Source organism: Frieseomelitta varia, unplaced genomic scaffold, assembly GCF_011392965.1.
Source record: "Frieseomelitta varia isolate USP_RPSP 00005682 unplaced genomic scaffold, Fvar_1.2 scaffold_346, whole genome shotgun sequence".
NCBI lineage: Eukaryota > Metazoa > Arthropoda > Insecta > Hymenoptera > Apidae > Frieseomelitta > Frieseomelitta varia.
In genome coordinates this window covers 1-25436 of record NW_025110086.1, presented here as the reverse complement: position 1 = coordinate 25436, position 25436 = coordinate 1, and positions in this window count along the sequence as shown.

Genomic DNA, 25436 nt, shown 5'->3' with positions numbered 1-25436 from the left:
CAATAAAACAGTAGAAGAGCATTTTTTTTTTCTTACTATTTCTTTTTTTTAATGGTTCTGAAAGATAAGATAAGATTTCATGGCAAGCGAGAGGATGAAGCGATTAATATGTAAAAGGCTTGACGATGCATTATTGATTCGAAGCGTTCGCGGATTATTCCTCAGTCTTTAAAATTCTGACTTCAATGAAATTTACTTAAGACTTTCCTACGAAAATATAGCTGAAAGGGAGCACCGTTTTTCACGATTAATTTTTAATTCTTTGAGAGTGTAGTGAACCATCGGAGTGCAGATTAAAACTGCTGGGGAAGTACGAACGGTGGACAAAATTACAAGCAGACACTTTAATATTTGCCAGTTTCGTACACTCGAAAGAAGAAACTAGATTTTATTGGATACTATATATTTAAAATGTGATTGATAATTTTGTTCATCGGTGTGTTTGTTCTTTCCAACAGAAACGCTTTGCTTCGAATCTGAGATTTTCAACTATTATTGATAATAAATTATTTTTATAATTAATTATTTATTATTGATAATATGATTTTCAACTATTAATTATACTATAATTATAATAAATTAATATAATTATAATTAATATTAATATTATAATTAATTATTTATTATTGATATGATTTTCAACTATTATTGATAATAAATTATTTTTATAATTTATTATTGATAATAAATAATAAATTATTATCGATTTATTATTATTAATAAATAGTAAATTTTAATAATTTTGTGAATATTCAAGCATCGAATTTCACCAGTTTTTTGTATATGTAAAAATAAGACTGAAATGTTACGTGGCAAAAAGTCTGTAAATACATGATTAAAAACTGCATGAACAAATAAGTAAATTAATATTCTGTTTCTTAGTTGGAATGTTTAAAATTACCAAAAGTTTAATAATGAACATATTAATACTGTGCATATTAATTTAATGGTGGAGCATATTAAAAACAAACGCATTTATTTTTTTATACATTTATTCGATAGGTTGCAATATGTTATCCTCTTTAAATCTCCAATAAGTAAACCAATTATTATATTATTGATTATAAATACCAATAATACTCCAATACAGGCTAAAAACTCAAAGGACGAATATATAGGAAGAATATAAATTTGTACGTTGACATAAAGTCATATTTACTATCTTCGTGCATGATTTTATTATTATACTGATTAAGACTTACATTCATTCCCTGCAATGAAATTTGCTTGCAAGTTCTTTAAAAGTAATTCGTTAATTTAAAAAAATCTATAACTCATTTCAAATCAATTAAAATACTTTCAGCAATTTCTAAATTAAAATTCATATAAGAAAGTTACATTAACTACAAATTGAAAATTACATACAAAATTAATATTTCGATTACTCGTAATGATCAATAATTAAGTAATTCACTTCAAAGATTATTTATAAAATAATAATAAATATGATAATTGTAACAAAAAAGAAATACAATATAAAATGCATGCTGCATTAATATATTGTATGATGAAAAACAACTTTCAAATAAATTAAAATCGACCCAGAAACGAACAACAACAAATACAACGCGTCATAATTATTAACAAAGCGTATACAATTTTTATCTGAAGAAAGTGTGCAAGGTAATTTACACACTTTCAACGAACTTTTAAAAAGGCATTTTAATAGAAAATCCATTACCAACGTAATTTTCCTTTATTCCCTAAGTAACTCTCATCCAGAAAGGCACTAACATGTTCCTTCAAAGGTTGCGCATCGTAAAATCACATTTTCACATAAATGTGACCGTAATGGCGTGATCGAATGTACTTTCGAATATGTTGGAGAAAATGCATTTTACGATGGTCGCATCAGGCATTATCTACTACATAACACAAAGCGAAAAAGCAAAAAACGAAGGATAAAAAGGAGGATTCGCTGGAGCCAGCAGCGAGAAAGAAGGAAGAGGAAAAAGAGAAAGTAGAAGAAGAAGAAGAAGAAGAAAAACGAGAAGCAAGAAAAAAAAATTCGACGGAAGAAAAGTGCCAGATAAAAAGGTAAAGAAGTACAGAATCGAAGGCAACTCTTTCAACAAAAGGGGAAGTCGTTCGAAAGAATTCGACTGCAGAAATTCGAGAGAAAAAAAGATGCGATAAGAAAAAAGAAACAACTTCTCGTTTCAACTTCTCAGTAAACGAAGAGAAATGTTACGAAAGAGAACGAGTGAGAAACAGAAAAGATTCGCCGCGGGGGTAGCAAAGTGGGAAATTTATCGATGAGATCTCTTATTTTATGATACTTATTCAAATCTGGCAAAGGAGACTTTTCTAAAATTTCTAATTTCAGGTTACTCGTTATATTTATACTGTCTTTCTATATTTTATTAATATTATAATATTATAATATTAATATAATATAATATTATAACATTAATATAATATTATAATATTAATATAATATTATAATATTATAATATTAATATTTTATTAATATAAAATTAATGTAATATTTTATTAATATAAAATTAATGCAATATTTTATTAATATAAAATTAATGCAATATTTTATTAATATAAAATTAATGTAATATTTTATTAATATAAAATTAGTATAATATTTTATTAATATAGACTTTCTATTCTTGGAAAAAACAAGTTACCACTTTTAATTTCATAGATATAATAATTTCTTTACTTGTTATATTTTTAATTAATTTCTGGTGAGGATAAATACTAAATTCTAAATTCTAAATGCTTATAACTGAAAAAATCGAAGTCAATATGTCCAAACATGTATTTACTTGCTTTTAATTTCGAGATTATAAATATTACTTGCTTAACTAAAAAAAAATATTAAATATTACATACTTGACTAAAAAAAAGAAAAATGTGTGACTACAGTTAAAGAAAAAAAGAAAAAGATCACAAGCACATCTACAAGATTAGTGACTCACTTCAAAATAAAGTAAATCCTACTTGAAACTTTTTGAGTATTCAGTCCGAATAATAGTATTCAGTCCGAAAGATAATTGCGTGCGAAACTTCAAACGGAACATTTTGTACATAACAACTAAAATAAAATGAAAAAGAAGGAGATGAATTTTATATTATGTTATTAATTAAAAATCCTCTTTAAATTCATTGAATAATTATTTGTCCAATAACAGATAATGAGATAATAATCACTGCCGCATCACAAAAAGAATACCTATATATGCTATTATCCTAAAAATGCAGTAACTATATATGTATATATTATGAAGTTATAATAATTTGAAGTATTAAATTAAAATTATTACAATAACAGTTTAAGTTGCATTGAATGTGTGAATCACACATATTTGTCAATGTAAGTTTCAATATATCAATATAATATAATTTTAATAATATAGTATAATAATATAATACAATATAATAATATACTATAATTTTAATAATATAGTATAATAATATAATACAATATAATAATATACTATAATTTTAATAATATAGTATAATAGTATAATACAATATAATAATATACTATAATTTTAATAATATAGTATAATAATATAATACAATATAATAATATACTATAATTTTAATAATATAGTATAATAGTATAATACAATATAATAATATACTATAATTTTAATAATATAGTATAATAATATAATACAATATAATAATATACTATAATTTTAATAATATAATATAAAAAAATTTCAATATAATTAACATTTTTGATATTTCACTTTCCAGCCTTAGATGACTCATTTTATCTCATGGAATCGGTCAACTATTAAATTTGGCAAATCGGACAGTAAGCCGATGTGTAATAAATCAATTAACTTATCAGTTTATTAATTATTGAACAGCGCTTTTTAGCCAATAAGTGTCAGTCAACTGTGAAAATCGGCGCATTTCAAGTGTACAACGATCCAACGAAAGAGACGCGAAACGAGACGCATGAAGGAAACAAGGAAGCTACGAACGAAGAAAGTTGAGAAAGAAAAAGGGAGGAAATGAGGGCGAGGAAAGGAAATACAAAAGAGGCACGCGAGGAGGAAAGAGAAATTATACGGGACGTACTAGACGGAAGAGGGGGATGGGGAGGGAGAGAGAGAGAGAGAGAGAGAGAGAGAGAGAGAGAGAGAGAAGAACCGAGGGGACGATGAATAATCGTGTCGGATTATCTGAATTATGCGACGCGGCGCGGCCAGGCGGTGTTAAATTATTGGCCGTGCTTCCGTGTGTGTCGTCCGGCCAAGATTTTTCCTGTCAAATTTCCCCGTTAATAATTTCCAAAAAGCGAGCAACGCGCCGCCGCCGGCCGTTTTAATCACTGTAAAATTCACAATATGAACGCCGCCCCGTTTGAATAATGCGGGATTGTAACTGCTCGCTCGACAAATTCCGCCGTGTAATTTTACATATTCCGCCGACACAGGCTATTTAATGTCCGCGCGTATCGCCTTCCCCTCCTGCGCGATATTTAACCGGAAATTATACAGGATGTCCATAAAATCTCTTTACAATTTAAAAAAATTTATTAGAAAGGCAAATGGAAGGTCAATGAAAATATAAGTGGAAATTATTACAAAATGAGACGTATATATTTAAGTTTTCTGTTTTTTTTTTTTTTTTTTTTTTTTTTTTTTTTAAAAAAATATGTACAACAATCCACGCATACAAGTACTGAGTATTAAAAATGAAAGTGTCAGTGAAAATCATTTTCTGTTGACCAGCAAGCAAAACGAAAGTTACTTGTTTCGAATTATTCAAACTTAGAAATGAAAACAAGAAAAGCTCTCCCGCACGCGTCACCTCTTAATCATAACCGCAGATCGATTCTTCCGACCTCACTGGAAAAGTAATATTCAATCTCGCAAATTCATTTCTCGCGCGGCCATAAATCCGCCTCTGCAAACATCAAACTCCCGTGTTGCACTCGCTCGACAGACCAAACTTTCCTCCAAATACAAAGTGGAGGAACAATCAACGAGAAGAAGAGGAAGGAGACGAAAGAAAAAGACAATGGCGTGTATGATAGGGACGTCTCTCGCAGCAACCCCCCTTACGCTGGCAAATGGTTGCGCGGACCATAACGAGTGACCGGATCATACAAAATAATTCGTTGCTTTCTTTTTCTTTTAAATTCGTCGGTATGATATCACTGGATAGAAATTATTAAGAAGTAATGAATTTATTATTTTACTTTGCCTTAATATTTAAATATACTTAAAATACTTAAGTTATATTTAAATATACTTGAAATACTTGAGTTATATATATTTAAGTATATATATTTAAGTATAATTGAAATACTTAAATTATATTTAAATATACATAAAATGCTTAAATTATATTATTTAAATACACTTAAGTTGCATTATTTAATACTTAAAATGTTTAAGTTATATTTAAATATACTTAAAATATTTAAGTTGTATTATTTAAACATACTTAAAATATTTAAGTGATATTTAATACACTTAAAATACTCAAATTATATTTAAATATACTTAAAATACTGAAGATGTATTATTTAAATAAACTTAAAATACTTAAGTTATATTTAAACATACTTAAAATACTTAAGTTATATTTAAATATATTTGAAATACTTGAGTTATATTTAAATATACTTGAAATACTCGAGTTATATTTAAATATAATTGAAACTAAACTTAAGTTATATTTAAATATACTTAAAACTGAACTTAAGTTATATTTAAATATACTGGAAGCTGAACTTAAGTTACATTTAAATATACATGAAATACTTAAGTTATATTTAAATATACTTCAAATATTCAAGTTATATTTAAATATAATAAAATATATTATACTTAAAATACTCAAGTTACATTTAAATATACTTAAAATACTCAAGTTACATTTAAATATACTCGAAATATTTCAGTTATATTTAAATATACTTAAAATATTCAATTTACATTTAAATATATTTAAAATACTCAAGTTATATTAAAATATACTTATAACACTCAAGTTACATTTAAATATACTTAAAATACTCAAGTTACATTTAAATATACTTAAAATATTCAAGTTACATTTAAATATACTTAAAATATTCAATTTACATTTAAATATACTTAAAATACTCAAGTTATATTTAAATATATTAATAACACTCAAATTACATTTAAATATACTTAAAACACTCATGTTACATTTAAATATACTAAAAATACTCAAGTTACATTTAAATATACTGAAAATATTCAATTTACATTTAAATATATTTAAAATGCTCAAGTTATATTTAAATATACTTATAACACTCAAGTTACATTTAAATATACTTAAAATGCTCAAGTTACATTTAAATATACTTAAAACGCTCAAGTTGCATTTAAATATACTTAAAACACTCAAGTTACATTTAAATATACTTAAAATATTCAATTTACATTTAAATATATTTATAACACTCAAGTTACATTTAAATATACTTAAAACACTCAAGTTACATTTAAATATACTTAAAACGCTCAAGTTACATTTAAATACACTTAAAACTGTGAAAATGTTGCAATTTGGGACAAAAAGTTCTCGACGTGCGTGGCACGTCGTTCCAGCGCAAGAGGTTAAGCGAAGTTTCACGCCCAACGTAACAAGCGCTTCAACACACTCGATATTCAAAGTCTTGGGGCCCGGTGTTCTCGCTCTGGTAACCGAGCCGGTTACGACGGGGCAAGCAACGTTGTTAGAGACGTTAATTAAGGAGCTTCAAGTATCGGCTCCGTGCTCCGAGGGAATGGAGGAAGGCGTGTGTTCCTGCGGAGATGAGATTGTCAGACCCCGACGACGCCACACACGGTTTCCCGTAGGATCGGGCTCTCGCGTGGAAACGAGACACGCGTCACGCGTCTCCATGTGTATACACGTTTCCAATAGACCGTGGCCCGCGTTATTGGAAACGTTGCACGCCAAGCGAGAAGCACGCCACCGCGGATAAAGACTCGCTGAGACGAGATACGAGTAAAATTCTGAAAACTTGTACTACGCCACGGCGATCTCGCCACGGACTCTAATCCAACGAAACGCGAGCAGCAGCGGCAAGTGGGAGGGAAACAAAAGTTAAAGGATTAAACGCGAACTCTTCGCACGCGGTGGTAGCAGATAACACGCGAAAGAACGCGGGCGGCGAGTTGAACAATTGTTTTTGCTTTCACGCGAGTTAACCGTTTTGCGGCCACGAATTGGATTCGCTGTTTCGTTCTTGCTCGCCTTGCGGCGCAGTTTGGAAGTTTCGATGGTGTTTCGCAGTGTGTTTCGTTGGATTACCCCGCGGCCAGGCTGGCGGCATTCAACGTTTCGGTGTTCAATGTTTAGGAACGTTCTTCGCATGTCTCGTTTTTGAAAAGATTTCACGCGGAGTAAGTTGCCTTTATCCATCGAAGCTGTTTTAATCGGGGATTAAAATTGATAATTTTAATCATCGTTTTTTAAATAGAATTTGAACTTGAAAGTAATATCTATTTTTGTAGAATAGAGAAAACTGGGAATACTTTTGAACAATGTTTTTATATTTTAATATAAATTATATATATTTAATATAATAATGGTAATAATAAGATATTTTAAGAGAGAAAATCTGTATGATAGAAGTTCCATGGAAGAATTAGTTATTTTAGAATATTGAATTAAAAATTCATTTTTATATTCGAGCACCATTTATCGATTAGTATTCACTGTCAGCATTTGCTACAAATATTGAGAACTTTTTTTAACACTGATGAACAAATTATCTATTCTCGCGACAAAGAAATTTTTACTGTTCATATATTTTGTCCGAAACTTTTAATTTTAAGTACGTTTATTTGTCTGTTCTCATCGGGATTCGGGACTGTTTTTCGAAAAATGTTCGAAAAATCTCTTTAAATAAACTAGCTATTCAGAAGTTTAATAAAAGAACTTTGAGATGGATTTTAATTATATTGTACTTTAAATAAATTATTATTCAACGTTTGAGTGTGTGACGAATGAATATGAAGACTTACAAATTAAAAATGAGAAAAACTAAAGTTGAGTTTTGTAGATTATTTCAATTTCTTTAATAAATTGGAGCAAAATTATAAATTATCTTCAAACTGTGTTTTATTAAAGTTATTTTTTTCAGAACAGGAATATCTACAAAACGACATAAATCATTTTGACCCACACAACTACAAAACTATTATACAACAGGAAATATAATATACATATATTATATGTATATCATTTTAGGCAAATCTGCCATTCATTTATTGGTTTCGCTTTGTAATGAAAATTCTTCTCTGAATCGTTCCATATTTCTCGCATTTAACGAGAATTTTCATTTAATAACTGTTCAAATTTTTCAAATTTTCAGTTCTTTAATTTTCACGTCGAGATGTCCTCAATCAAATATATCCAAAGCAGTATTGAAGAGCTTTTAATCAAAAAAAAAAAAAAAAGAGAGAGAAAACGAATATGTACAATGTTTTCTTTACGAATTTAAGACGTGTTTTACATTGAATTAATTCCTACATCTAATATGATACATACAAATTCAATTGTTCTTGTTTCGCTCATCGATAAATTCGATCATAAGACATTTCGTACACTGTTACAATTTTCAAAAATAAACCAGTAAAATGAAATCCAAAAGAAATCCAAAATACAATTCAAATAACAAAGAAAATAAGTAAAACAAAACTGCGAAAAATCCGAAATATAATCAGAACAATAAGTGAAATTAATAAGACAAAAAATCTCCAAAATATAATGAAAGTAATGAATGAAAGTTGTGAAATGAAGTATAAGAAAACTTCATGACCCGATCCAAATAATCCAAAGCGAGAAAGTGAAATAAAAGGCAAAAATACAAAATAACTTCACCGGCAGCCCTGACGTCGCAGAAACACATAGAAAATGTCCAGAATTATCATCTACCATAAGATATAATCGTCTTGAAAAGAAGGAAACAGTACCTAGCCGTCGCTAATGACCAGAAGGTAGATGCGATACGTTAATCATAAATTTAAAAAAAAAAAAAAAATTCCAAGCGTAATAAAAAAAAAAATAGGAAATGTATCGAAAAAAAAACTATGGACAGGATGGAAATTATACAGGTATCACACAGACGATCTATAGCACTCGAGGATTCAAATATTTATTCCTTTAGTTCGCTGTACAAGAGGGAAACATTTGAAATTCTCGTTCAGCGAAATAGCCACGTAAGAATGTTACTTTCTAGAGAAACGTTGAAAGAGAGCCTTGCGTTTCACCGACTTCCGGGTTCGATTCGATATTCCTGTTCCGCGCGGTGCTGCGCAAAGTGCCTGGTAACACTTATTTGATAAATGCGCTTTGAGAACTGGAGGTTTGGGATTGAATACAGCCGGGTAATGGAAACGCTTAAAGGCACTTTGTGAAACTGTTACATGTAAGATTGTAAAGCGTGCCGCACCGCTTGCGATTCGGCCGCTGTGTAGTCTCTCGATTTAATGAACGCTTCACAAACGATCTCGGTCCCTCTGACCGAGCCAGCACCGATCGAATTATTGGACTCGTGTTAACGTTTGCCAACTAAGCAAACTTCGACGTGACAACTCGAACTGACAGAGTCTTTTCGCCTCGATTCACCATTTTAATTGATTTAGATTAAGGGGTCAGGACAGCGTGAAATTTTCAAAAAAATCGATTTCTCTTCTTTTTTAAATAGTAGTTTGAACTCTTAGAAGTAAGATACAAAAGGTCCTAGCCTTTAAAACGACTTGGGGTATAATATTGTAATAATATGGGGGGTATAATACTATAATATTGGGGTATAATATTATAATATTACAATATTGGGGGTACAATACTATAATACTGGGGTATAATATTATAACATTGGGGGTATAATATTATAATATTGGGAGTATATTATAATATTGGGGTATAATATTATAATATTATAATATTGGGGGTATAATATAATATTGGGAGTATATTATAATTGGAGTATAATATTATAATATTATAATATTGGGGGTATAATATTATAATACTGGGAATACAATAAAATAATACTGGGGGTATAATATTATAATATTGGGAGTATAATATTATAATATTGGTGTATAATATTATAATATTATAATATTACAATATTGGGGGTATAATATTATAATATTATAATATTGGGGGTATAATATTATAATATTGGGAGTATAATATTATAATATTATAATATTGGGGGTATAATATTATAATACTGGGAATATAATATTATAATACTGGAGGTATAATATTATAATATTGGGAGTATAATATTATAATATTGGTGTATAATATTATAATATTATAATATTACAATATTGGGGGTATAATATTATAATATTATAATATTGGGGGTATAATATTATAATATTGGGGTATAATATAATAATACAATATTGGGGGTATAATATTATAATATTACAATATTGGGGGTACAATATTATAATACTGGGGTATAATATTATAATATTATAATATTGGAGTATAATATTATAATATTATAATATTAGGGGTATAATATTATAATATTGGGAGTATAATATTATAATATTGGGGGAATAATATAATATTGGGAGTATAATATTATAATATTGGGGTATAATATTATAATATTACAATATTGGGGTATAATCTTATAAAATTTTGGAGTATAATAATATATCCACGAATGCAGAATAACTGAATTTATATCACTGTTTACAACTTTCAGCAGTATTATAAAGTGTACATCGTGTATTACCTTTGATGAATCGAATATTAGAGGACTTGGATTCAATTTAGTTGTGAATTGTAAGAACTGTGAGCCGCGATACATAAATAAAAAGAAGTAAGTAAAGGATACATATGAAAAATGACGTCCTGAAACTTTAAACGCGTTTCTCTCGAAACTAGGTTTTTAGAAACGGTGTGCAAGATATCTCGGAATCTAACCAACCGATTACTGTGAAACTTGGTACGTATCTTTAGCGTAACATTTATTAGGGATTGACGACATTTTTTTTAATTTTTAACAGTGTTGAAAAATATAAACAAGAAACGTAGAAATTTTTGGCACAAATTCGATACATCAAAAAACAAATAGCCGCTAGTTTCATAATTTTCACAAAAATGTAAATGTTGGATCGTCAATCCCTAGAGAATATTGTTTACTTTTGAACTTTCTTCGCTTTTTTGTTGCAGCTAATCCTGTTTGGCTGGAATCATGCACACCGATAGGCAATGTAAAAAAAAAGTTATGTAAAAGGATGCCGTTAAAAAGTTAAATAAGAGCCCCTTTTTTCTTTTTGAATGTTGCTATAGTTCATAATGTGTTAAAATAAACCAAGGCCGCTACGAGTGAAATATAAACCAAAGTATTTAATATGTATTTAAATATGTGCTACAATATGTATTAAATGTAAATAGCATACGGTTCAAAAATTCTTCTGCGACGATGAAATGAAGATCTGATATAACTGAAGAATATTGCTACGGAACATATGCTGAACGTGCGGCCCGAATAATAATAATCATGATAATAGTAATAATATTGAGAGGAATACGGACCACGAAAGCGTAAGGAATCCAATTTCATATTGTTGAGATTTCAGGAAGCATTGTATGGTACATATTTCTGGAAGCTTGAAAATCTCATGTACAAAGAAAACCAGAATTTCTCGAAATAATATTCGAAATGGCATGTGCGCTAAAGCGACTAACAGAGATTTATTAAAGCCAACTTGATTAAAGTTCTAATTAAACTACGGTGTACGGTATATTTCAATATTTGTTTTGAAATTAATTTTGAGAAAGGGAAAGATAAGAAAATAAAATAACAAATATTATCATTAATTTCTCAATTAATTAATTTCCAGAGTGATATGATTAAATAATAATTAGACGATTGTATACAGATAATTGGTATTTTTTATGACGAGTTAAGCTCTCATTAGGATCAGTCTGTTATAATTTAGTGTATGGACATTTATGCAAATTCATATTGTTTATGAAAGTAATTTAAAAAATAGAATTTAGTTGAAAAAATTTATTATTGAACAAAGTAAAATTAAAAATGAAATTAAATTATTATTTAGTCATATTTCTGTGCTAACTACTAAAGCTAATATTACGAAAATAAAGTGTAGAACTTGTTTCAATGAACGCCTCACCGCAAAATAAAGCTGTGTAAATATTTATTGCTTTTACTATGTTTTTACATATTATTTATATTTCGTACCTGTTTTGCATCTGTATATTCCTTATAAATGTATAAAAATCTGCAGTTTCATTCCAATAATATAATATTCCGTTGAATAAAATTTTCTTCGTCATTTTTTTATATTATTATAATATGAAAATAATAATATAATGTTATAATATAAAAATATAATAATATAATAATATAATATTATAATATAAAAATATAATAATATAATATTATAATATAAAAATATAATAATATAATATTACAATATAAAAAAATTTTCTGGAAATATTCTTTTCACATTAGCAAAAAAATACAAGGACTGTGTTTTATCAATCCATTAATTAATAATATTTTTACTTTTCGATAGTGAAATTATGGAAGAAAATTCCAAGGATGCGCTCAATACTTTTTCATTACATCTGCCATCAGAATTTTATGAAAAATTTACAGAAACTTCCGTTTAGCTCATAACGAAATAAAATCGAAATATAAAATAATGATATATCAAAAGGACAACTACGGCAAATCGTACGAGCCGAGCGAATATTTTATATGTCGAATAAAATTTGACGAAGGGATTTGAAACATTACGAATGGAATCTGCCAGGTTATATAATGACCGATCAATAATTGACATTTCCAGCGCTCAGTGAAATTCAACGTAAAATATACATCTCGATGATGGTAATTATCGGGCCCTCATGTCTTTCAACTAGACAGACAACAATAGAACAGTCAAAAGATTATGGATGGAACAATAGCAATCGAATATTTATCGCGTTACCGACTTTGCCTATCTCATTATACAATGTTACAGTCAATCACTTTTGACTTTTCACTCGATCATAATCACAGTCGACTATTGATTTCAATCGTGATTTCATTTCGCCCATTGGTGTATGTTTAATACAAAGTGTAAAGCAAATAACTATTATTTTTTTTTTCTTCCGTAAATTTTATTTTTGCTGCAGTTCTTATAATCTGCATTTAAGGGAATATTCTAGTGTAAAGTGCGTGTTTTTTTAACTTTATTAGGGAATTTTTTGCAAAAAAACTGTTACACCTTTTGCAGTCAAATTGACAAGGTTTATTTATTTGTATTTCGACGACGTTTTAAAATTTTTTGGGACAAAAAAAAGTTAAAATTAGTGGCACTGCATACTCTCAAACAAAGTCGCTTTTAAAAAAAAAAGTCGTCTCACGGTGTCCATAATTCTATCCATTCTGCTTGTCGGAAATAAAAAAACGTGAATGTTCCTTAATCAAGTATGAGTTTGGCTATAGCAGGTATCAAAACGAAAGAAAATAGTCGATAAATTAAAAAAGTGGCGATAGTTTGAAGTTCGATTATCGATTTTTGCATGTTTTCGTTAAACTTCGGAAGGCTAAACAAATATAAAGAATAAAATTTTTTGAGTCAATTGGTCCAGTAGATTTTAAGATATCACGGACACCGTTCTGAAAAACATAATTTCCAGAAAGATGCCTTTAAAGTTTAGTATTACAACTAAGAGTATTTCCGTCAAATATCTCGGATTACATCTAGACAACAAACTGAACTAGAAAAAGCACATCCAAGAAAAAATCAAACAAATAAAAACAATTAGAAAATCCGTGTACTGGCTAATATTAAGAAACTCTAAGCTAAGCGTAAAAAATAAGCTACTAATCTACAAAATTATAATTAAATCTATTTGGACATACGGGCTACAAATCTGAGGCATGGCAGCCAAGTCGAACATAAAAAAGATAGAAAACCTACAATCCATCATCCTACGTACAATACTAGACGCTCAATGGTATGTCAGAAACGATGACATAAGAAAAAGCATAGGAATATTAACCATCAAAGAGGAAATACTAAAGCGCGCAAGGACACATCAACACAAAATCAAAAATCACAGGAACCCCTTGGCAAAAGACTGTTATTCCCTATTACCCAGAAGACTGAAAAGGAAACCCGCTAGACCTTACTAACTAACAAATGGAATACAACCAAACATGTATAAAACGGAATTAATCCCATAAAAAAAAAACTAGTGATTGGCGATAACTGTATCGAAATCCACACAATAATAATATAAATATAAAAAATGAAAATATATAATATAATATAAATAATAATATATTATAGTATATATAAATAAATAATATAATATAGATAATAATATATTATAGTATATATAAATATATAATATAAATAATAATATATTATAATATATAAATATATAATATAATATGAATATATAATTATATATAATATATTATATATAATATAATATGAATATATAATTATATATAATATATTATATATAATATAATATGAATATATAATTATATATAACATAATATAAATATATAATTATATATAATACAATATAAAAAATGAAAATGATTGTAACTGAACAATTAGACTCATATATACGGAACAAAATAAAAAAGAAAATAAAAAGTTTAGTATTGCGGACGATGACTGGTCGTCGCGTCCTTCAAACAACCATGACTTCGTTAATTTTAGGAGTTTGCATGTAAGGTTACAGAGATTTATTTTTGAAACTATGTCCTTTGAAAATATGCAAAAAAAAATCGAATTTTCAAAAGTTCACACTAGAATATCCTCTTAAAATGAAGAATTAAGGAGTTAGATTTACCTCGTTTGTGTGTGTGTGTGTGTGTGTGTGGGTTGCAGGAAAACAGTTTCAAAAAACCTGCTGTGCTCGAGTGTGATCACTGTGACGTAGGGGTGTCGTTGTGTGATTTATCTATGTGTCAATGCTTCGGAAGTTTCATCCTAATTTTGAGTGGAATGTTTCGTGATTTCGTAGTTTCCTGTGATTCTTACGAGTAGATTTTCGGTGACTAGAGTTGTACAAGGGCTGTACAACAAAAGTATCCAACATCTGCTTGTATTTGAAAACATACCTACTCCGGCGGTATACGTCACCTTCAAAGTAGTCCCCTCCCGACTCTATAACTTTCTTCCATCAAGAGAAGAATGGAGCAGAATTTGGACTACAACAAATAAAGCCAAAATACATGACATAGCACACCATTTCTATCAAAAAATACCAAACAACAATATAAGCAGAAAAGGATAGCTATGACTGGGCTTCGAATTGGACACTCCAAGATCACACACGAATACTTTCTAAGCAAAACAGAATCATCTTTTTGCAACACCTGCAACCTGCAAATCACCACCTAACACCTGCTACATGAATGCAGAAAATACCGAAGCATAAGAAGTAAATATGGATTAAACCAAAACACCGCTCTAGCCTGCCAAAAACAACAAAAAAAAAACGTTATCAACTACCTAAAAGAGACCCAACTACTAAACCAGTTATAAAGAGTCAATTTTGACACGTCGCTAAAGACATCGTAGTCGAAGCGACGCTAAACCCCCATTTAAAAAAAAAAAACTTTCTTCCAGCGGCCGTGGAAATCTCGTAAATCTCGTCTCTGCGAAGGCTGGAGGAAGGTCAAGGCTGTTGGCAAAAAGGATTGCCTGGGCGTCGCGGCGCAGAACCAAAGCGTCCGAGCTATGCGAACGTTCGAAAGAAGCCGAAATATTCGGGAAGAACCGGGCGTGAAATCAAGTTCGAGGGTTGGCAAATCTCGGCTCGACTCGGATCGACGGAGATTCCGTTTAAGAGCCGGGTGAATACGGGTCAACAGGCTGCAGCGATGCCTCCGCTTCCTCCTTCTCGTGTATATCACCGATGTATCACGGATGAGCATTCTCCTTGCTGAAAGAAGGAAGGAGAATGAATACACGGGCATAAAACGCGATTCATCGCGAAACACTGGCGGTCCGCTCGTAACAATGGATTATCGGCGAGAGCGCGACGCGGCGAATGAATGGAGCAATTTTCTGCGATTTCTCCGAGAACTCTGTAATTGCAGTGTATCTTTACGAGGCGACGAATCAGACAGGCGTGTGGTTTCGAGTATCGCGTTTAATTTTGCGTCGGATCGATAAATTCGTGTCGTAATAAGTGTCGTAACTAGAGTTATTATAACCACGTAGGGGAGAGAAGAGGTTGTCGACTAAAGAGATTAACTTTTGCGCGAGTGAAAATTTTTACGACACTCTATGAAAAAAGAATTTTCGATTTTTGACAATTACAAATAACGATTACAATTGTTTCAGAATTGACACTAGAACTATCGAACTAAAGTACAACATTCGTAGCAGGGAAATTAAAGTGCAAGATACAGAAGAAAGTTAATAATACAACAAAGAATAAAAAGCTTCTATTAATATATTTTATTAAAAAAAAATATCTATATATATATAAATACATATTTAGTAATATGTTAAAAAAAATCTATATATATATATATTTAGTTAAAAAATATATATATATAAGTATATATTTAGTAATATATTTTGTTAAAAAATATATATATAAGTATATAAAATTTTCACAGAAAATTATAAATTGGCCATTTTGACCACTTTGGTAGTTTTAGTGTTAATAATTATTAATGAAACATTTTTTCACCGCCAATAATTACTATTGACAAGAAAAATTTATTTCTCTATAATTTATTTATTTTAATTAAGTTTTATTAATTTATTTATTTTTCTTTATAATTTATTATTCTCTATTATTTATAAAAATCAAAAATTTATTCATCTATAATAATTATCTATGAAGGAAATGCTCTTTTGCCGATAAGTGAAATTTATTTCGATTATCTTGCTCCGTTAATTTCCACGGAATTTACATTAAAAAGTAACTTCGCGACTTTTGAAAGGCTTTAACGCAGTTAACGTGGAGGATTTTTTTTCGATCGAATGCAAAATAATACTTTACATTTTACGCTATTAAGAGCAACCAATGTAAATTTCCCTCGTCGATAACAATTATAAGCGAGCGAAATAGAGTTCCTCTCATCGATAAGTGGCTATCGATAACGAAAAAAAGACCAATCACTCATAATTGTTATACATATGTGACCGAAATGTTAAATATTTCGTGCAGTTCCTTGAACAATTATCTTCACGTTTAAAATTAATCATCTTCAACTTAAACAAGAAGCAAGTTTCAGTTACTGATTCCTTTATCGTAAAAATTTCTGGGATGACTGTTGTTTTGGGTTTCTTTTTCAGAACGTTTTCTCACGAATGTAGAACGAGCGACGAGATGAAAAAAAAAAATAATTGTTACGATACCTCTCACCAATTGTATTCTGTCAGCAATTTACCAGTAAAAGGAACATGAAATTTTGCAAATAGTTGGACAACTTTTTTCTTCCACCTGGGAAAACTTGATCCTTGGCGTGCACAGTTTTCCACAGTTTTACCCGGCAATTTTCAAATTCAAATGAGAAACGACCGCGACAAACTGTAATTTCATCCCCGTGGGCAAACAAAATCCCTGTTGTAGGGGATGAAAAGAAACACAGACAGGCGTTAGAAGTTGGAGTAAAGTCGAAGGAGAAGAAGCGTGGGGGTTGGAGGAGGGTGAGAGGGGTTGCGCTTGTGCGGAACAATGAGTCTCTAATACCAACACCAGAGGCTCTATTACAATCAACCGCGTTATTGTCCTATGCCGTGGGCCACTGAACTGAACGTGGAAAAGGCGGTCGAGATTAACGAACGAACCTCACCACCGTGGAATTAACGAACACAGACGCTCCTCCGGTGCTCCCTCTTGCCAGCAACGGGCTGCATACACGAACAGTAAATGCCATGATCGGTCCGACTAAATCGCGATCGTTTGGATAGCAAGCGAATCATTTCGACACTTTGCACTTTACGAACGTGTACCGGAACTTTGTGATCGACGGTTCTGTTCTTTCCGGTGAAGATGTTCTATATTTAAACCTGATCGTTCAACAATCTTTTCGAACAAAATGAGCAAATTTTTAGGACATGTATATATCTAAACGGAACACTGATCGTATTTGAATAATCGCAGTACGAGAGAATTCAATTTTAGTTAACCCTTTGCGCTGGGAACTGGTTTGCGGACCATAACGAGTGACCGAACCGTATACGTGTAATAATTCGTCGCTTTCTGTTTGAACTCGTCGGTATGACATCACTATAGATAGAAATTATTAAGAAGTAGTAAATTTATTATTTTATTTTGCCTTGATATTTAAATATGCTTAAAATACTTAAATTATATTTAAATAAACTTGAAACACTAAAGTTATATTTAAATACACTTGAAATACTTAAGTTATATTTAAATATACTTGAAATAATTAAATGGTATTTAAATATACTTGAAATACTCAAGTTAAATATATTTAAAATAACTAAGTGATATAATAAGTATACTTAAGTTATATGTAAAAATAATCAAAATACTCAAGTTACATTTAAATACACTTAAAATACTCAAGTTATATTTAAATATACTTAAAATACCTAAGTTATATTTAAATATACTTAAAACACTAAAGTTATATTTAAATACACTTGAAATATTTAAGTTATATTTAAATATACTTGAAATACTTAAGTGGTATTTAAATATATTTGAAATACTTAAGTGGTATTTAAATATACTTGAAGCTGAACTTAAGTTACATTTAAATATACTTGAAATACTTAAGTTGTATTTAAATATACTTGAAATACTCAAGTTGTATTTAAATATACTTAAAATACTTAAGTGGTGTTATTTAAATATACTTAAAATACTTAAGTTATATTTAAATACACTTAAAATACTTAAGTTGTATTTAAATATACTTGAAATATTTAAGTTACATTTAAATATACTTAAAACTGAGAAAATTGTTGCAACTTAGGACAAAAAATTCTCGACGTGGTTAATTCAAGTAGTTAACTCAAGAAGTTAACAGACTGTATTGCTTACTGCGCACTGACTATCAAGGGACTGTCCCTTTAAGTTCAAAGCAATGTTAATCTCCGACTTTAGGAGACGATCTGACAGAAGAGATCTGTATCAATTGAAGGTCAAACAATTTCTTCGTGGTAAACGATCTGTGCCTTGCCGGATTCAGATGAGCTCTCTACTGTCTTAAGAAGATGGAAAATTAGGGAAGGCTCTATTTCCAGTTCTATCGCTTTCGGAGGTTCTTAAGCTTCAAGGTGGAGGCAAATCATTTGTTAACTCCGCATTTTGTTTAAATACTATATATATTTTATTTAAATATTTGAATTTCGCCTGAGAAGATGACTATATAGTTGTACATTCCAGATACTAATTTATTAGGAATTTATCGTAAAACAGAAAAAGCAAAAATTGAAAATATCATTCTGGTTTAATATGTGAATAATTATTGGATTTGCTGTTTCAAAATTATCTGCATCTGTTAATAAATGAGGGTTTTGTAAATTAATATATATAAAAGTTAATAAAATAAAAATAATTGTAATTACATCTTTGATTATAAAATATGGATGAAAAATAATTTTATAAATATTGTTTTCTGAATTTAATTGGATTAGTTGACTCAGAAATATGTAAAATTATTAAATGTAAAAATACTATAACTACAATAATTAAATGTAAAATGAAATCAAATGAAAAAAATCGATTTAAAATTGAATTATTAACTGAAAATCCTCCTCGAATTCATTCAACAGTTATTTGACCAATATAAAGTAATGCTGATAATAAATTAGTATCACGATTCTAGACACAAAAAGATATATTTTTTCACGTTATACTTGTTCGAATTTTTACAATTTTTGAGAAAGGAGCATCCTCAGTTTCCCCATCCACTGCACGATGTATCATGCAAGAAAAATCATTTTTGAAAAAAGACGAACTCACTGCTATCAAAATAATTTGAAGAAAAAAAAAAAATACTCTACCTGCACAGAATTTTTTTTAATACAAAAAAAAAAGGAAAAAAATTTTATTTCAATTATTCAACATAAAATATTTCTTAAAATGAAAAATAAAATTTTAATAAATTCTTTCTTACAGAGTGAGGTATAAATAATCCCACCAAGCGACTAACGTTTTCAATGAAATTCATTGAAACACATCTGCATTAAAAAAATATCTCAGCATGCATTAATTGTTCAAAAAAAAAAAAAAAGTGAGACAATTTTAAACCTGAAAGAGTTAAAACGAGTCCGAGTGGATCGTTACGTGATTTCTTTCGTACGAAAATTTTTCAAATTTTACAAAGTTCGAAACCATCGACAATTTTTCATTGTCACTGGTACAATCAATGCTCTTCACTGTTAGCGTTCGCAGACCACTGGTCGTTCCAGCTGCTTCTTGGCTATCGTTACAACAATCTATTAAAGTGTCCAGATGCTCAGATAGCCTAAGTTAATTTCCTAACTTTCCTTGCGAAAGGGAACGGGCGAAAGCTTCTGGAAAGTTTGGAAATTTCGTTAGACCGTTCTAACGACGCGACAGAAGAAGAAGAGCGGATCCCTCCGTTCGAATTTCGCCGAGTACAAACGTGAGTAGCAGCAGCAACGGCAAGTGCAGCTCCGCGGCAATTACCAACCATTAAGCAGATAATTCGATCCTCTTGGAGAGAGAACACGAACGATGATATCCTCAAGGCTCGTGCTCTAAACCAAGCTTCGTCCTCTAACCAGTCGTATCAACGACTAATTTTTACCGACACACAGAAAAGAGCAGAAAGAAGCGTATGTCTGAGAAATAGTCAGTCCTTCTTGATCCTTTGAGTTACATCCATGGTAGTATTTGAAAGGAAACAACAAAACCGGATTTGAATTAATTTTAGTTCTTCAAACTGAAGATTAATTATGCACAATGCTTTCAATGTTTTACATCTGACATTAATTATAATGACTAATGTTTATCTAGAATTGAAACGAGAATCGTAGGGCAGAGCGTTAAGTATTCTAGATGAAAAAAAAATATTTAACAGATTTAAGTTCTACTTAGTTAGTCAATGTGAGATGGAACACTTGAATTTCTTTGTGATGAAGTACACGTTCGTTTGGTCAATTTCTTTGATAAATTTTGTGTTAATACGGTATAATGTGATTTTAAATTAATCTAATAAGAGTATCATATTGATATAAAATTATATTATACTGTTTTAGAAAGTCATAATTTACATCCGTTTTAAATTACACTGATTAACTGTTTCGTAATAAGTATCATACTGTTTATCTAATATTATAAGTATCAAAATTGTATGGAAATATAATTTATTCATTACTGAGTGGTTACCAAAAAATAAAATATTTACAATTAAAAATAAAGTAAAGTAAGATATATATATAAACTTCTCTCTATCGCGAAAAATTTTCAGAGCGTACAATTTAAATTTCCAATTGTATGTAGAATCCACTGAATTTAAATAGGCGTAAAATTTTCCTTAAAGATTAAAAAATATAGAACAAAAGTTAATATTATTTTACGATTTTATGAACAACGTGTAACGAAAATAACAAAAATTTAAAATAATAATTAATGCAAACGATAAATTCCAAATATTCAAAAAGGAACTTTGATTGTTATTGATTGTTAATGATTGTTGAACTTTGATTGTTAATGATTGTTGAATACGAAAAGAATGTAGAAAATGGAGAAATTGTTGAATACGAAAAGAATGTAGAAAATGGAGAAATAGGCAACAATATTGTCTTCATTGAAACTATCATTTTAACATGATAGATGAAAGAAAATCAGAATACAAACAATGTCGAGATATTCGCTATCAATTCTAAAAAAGTGTTGAGGAAAAAGGAAATAGAAAAATAACAAATAATAAAATAAATTTTCCAACAACCACTATAAATTACTTTGCGTACGATTGCACGTAATCAAACTTGCAAGATTAATAAGGAGAAGGACTTTTTTTTTGGAAAAGCTATTTACCGACAGGTACATACATATTTGAACAGTTAAACATCTGCTGTTCAACTTCTGTTGCTTTCAATGGTTCATCACTTGCCAGCCACTGATACGTACATTCAATATTGATCTTCATAACAATCCGATAACTTTCGAATATCACGAGATGTAGCTGAAATGTTTGACGTAGATATTACGAGATATGTACATATTTTCCTTCGTACTGGACGAAAGAGCATTTAATCATAAATGATAGAAACAATTAACATTGTTCTCATATTTGTGTTCGTTCAAATTAGTATAAATTAATGTGGCCATTAAAATTAACATAATCAATTGAGTGAGATTTAACGAGAAATACTGGGAAATTATCGAATTCACTGAAATACATAAAATGAATTCGCTACGCAACAACATATTTACGTACATTTTAGGATAACGAATTACAATTTACACACTTGTTGATCTAATATCACTGAATGAATTAATTTTTTCAAATGTGTTTTTAAGAGTATTTGAGAGTTTTCAGTATTAAATATTTCATGATCGATTAAGTGTACTTTATAATGCTTAAAAATCTTTCTTTAGAATCTAATTTTTTTTTTCTTTTGTAATATTCATAAAAACTCTGAACTTGAATAAATATCCATAATCTAATGATAAAATAATGAAAGGAAAATGCGAGTTAATCGTGAACTATCACAAAATTCTAATATGTGTATATATAATATGTATTATAAAATATACTTGTATATGTAATCATATTTGTATATAATGTAAATCATATTTTTCTTTATATTTATATTGTATTATATAACATGTAAATATACACACATGTATATGTATATGTATATGTATATTATATTATATTATATAACACATGTATATGTATATTTACATTATATTATACAACATGTAAATATACACACATGTATATGTATATGTATATGTAAATATTATTATATACTTGTAAACTGTATATTTATATCATATATACATATTATAATCAGTTTACATATACATGTAAATTATATTTGTTATATTATATTGCATATATATATATTTATAATTCATCATATGCATGTTCAACTTAATGTGAAACATCGATCAAAATTCTGGATATTAATCTGAAAATAAAAAAGAAAGTTAAGGAACACACAAATTAATAAATAAACTATTACTCGGCGGAGTGCTTTCTTCCAACTTCACGCCAAATATTTTTAAAAATGTTTATCAGTTAAAGGGTAACGTCATCTTTCGAACATATCTTTTGAAATGTTTTATCATCATTAGGGTCAATAATTTCAATAAATAGATTATAATTTATATTATTTCTGAAAGATTTAAATTTTCATCAATCATCTTGATAATTATCAGAATGATTAGGTAATTATCCTCCACTTAACCATATATATTATGAAATTACATTATTAATTTTAAATAACATAAAAAATATTTTAAATAAATAATTTTAATATCGCAGAATAACGCTTTTAATTCAAACACAAAATTTTTATTTGTATTAAAAATCGCAACATGAAATATATTAATATTCCAAGATTCAAGTTCATTTCATTCCATAATTTTATTATAATACTTATAATTATAATTATTTCATTAACATTATATTTCATTTTAGATTTAATATTTAATAAATTTTGAAATTTATCTCCATCAAAAAATCATGCAGTTGAGGTTATTTGAACTTTAATACCAACGTTTATATCGCACATACAATCCCAATAGCACCAGCGAGGCTGCAATAACAATATCAGCGTTTCATACAGCGTCCGGTCGTAAAATACACTTTTAATTCGCGGCTAGGCTTTAATATTCGTCCTGGTTTTCGACTTGCTGCGAAGGCGCAACAGAAGGAGGAGCAGAGAGGGTTGGAAAAAAAGGGGTGTATTCGATGGATGGTGAAACGACGACCGAGGCGAGCTACCGGTCTCCGCTGGGTTAGTTAAATTACTGAAATAAATCAGGGCCATTGTTGGGCACCGGCGTTATTTTACGACTTGACCGAAAATATACGTACAACCCCGCTCAAAAGTTGTGTACGGCACGTTTCATTTCGATTGTTTTGATGTTTATTACTGACGATAAAATTATTATATTGCTACTGACCGATGTTGAATTTACTTCATTATACGATAAACGTTTAATACAATAAATATTTATTATGTAATAAAAACTACGTAATAAAATATGTCACTACGTAATAAAATAAATTACTGTTAATATTTATTAAAATACGTTGAATAAATTATTAACAATATTTATTAATTAAATATGATAATAAATGATAATATTTATTGAATTACTGTTAATATTTAATGAATTACTGTTAATATTTATTTAATAGTTATACAGTATAATAGTTGTATTATAATTAAATTTTGATATCGTTCTTAACACAAGCGAAAAATGCGACGCAGATAAAGCAGTGCGAAACGTAAAAAAAAAAAATGACGAATGATAGTTGCGAAATGAAAAACAAAGAACCTGCATTTCAAAAAATAAACAAATAACTCAAGCGAAGATTTTCAAGCATAATAATTCGACGAAAATATATCGTCTTCAATATAGTTTTCATAAACGTAGCCAATGACGATATATTGAAAGTGTTATACTGAAAATCGAGATGCTATCGATCGCCTAAATGATTCTATACAAAAATATAATAAAAATTAAATAATAATAAAAATAAAATAATTAAATATAATAAAAATTAAATGATAATAAAAAAATTAAATTTAATAAAATTTAAACAATAATAAAACTAAAATAATTAAATAATAAAATTTAAACAATAAAAAATAAAATAACTAAATATAATAAAAATTAAATAATAATAAAACTAAAATAATTAATTATAAAAATTAAATAATAATAAAAATAAAATAATTAAACATTATAAAAATTAAACAATAATAAAAATTAAATAATTAAATATTATAAAAATTAAATAATAGTAAAAATTAAATAATTAAATATAATAAAAATATTAACAAAATATAATAACATTTTGCTATTTACGGCTTTTTGAAACAAATAAATAAGTAAGGAAATATTTTGAGATAAATACTTTTGAATGCAGACCGGTTTACATATTCTTTATTGTGTAATTATTTCATTTTTCCAATTTTGAAACAAATTAATATTCTGCAAAAAATGATATTTAAAATATTTTTCATTTTTCCAACTTGTGCAATATACCTAAGCTTTTAACCGAGAATGTACACACACACACACACACACACAAAATACAGAGCACGTCTGGTTGACCATGTTCGAAAGAGCGCGTAATTAATATACAGCCAGGCGGTTGTAGGTTGGCGAAAAGGTGATAGAAACAGAGAAAGCGAGAGGAGCAATGGCACGTCGGTACGATTACGCGACAAATTACACCGGCAGTGAGAACGCCTTGTTCTCCTTCGTGATGTTGGGAATTAAAAAAAAAAAAAAAA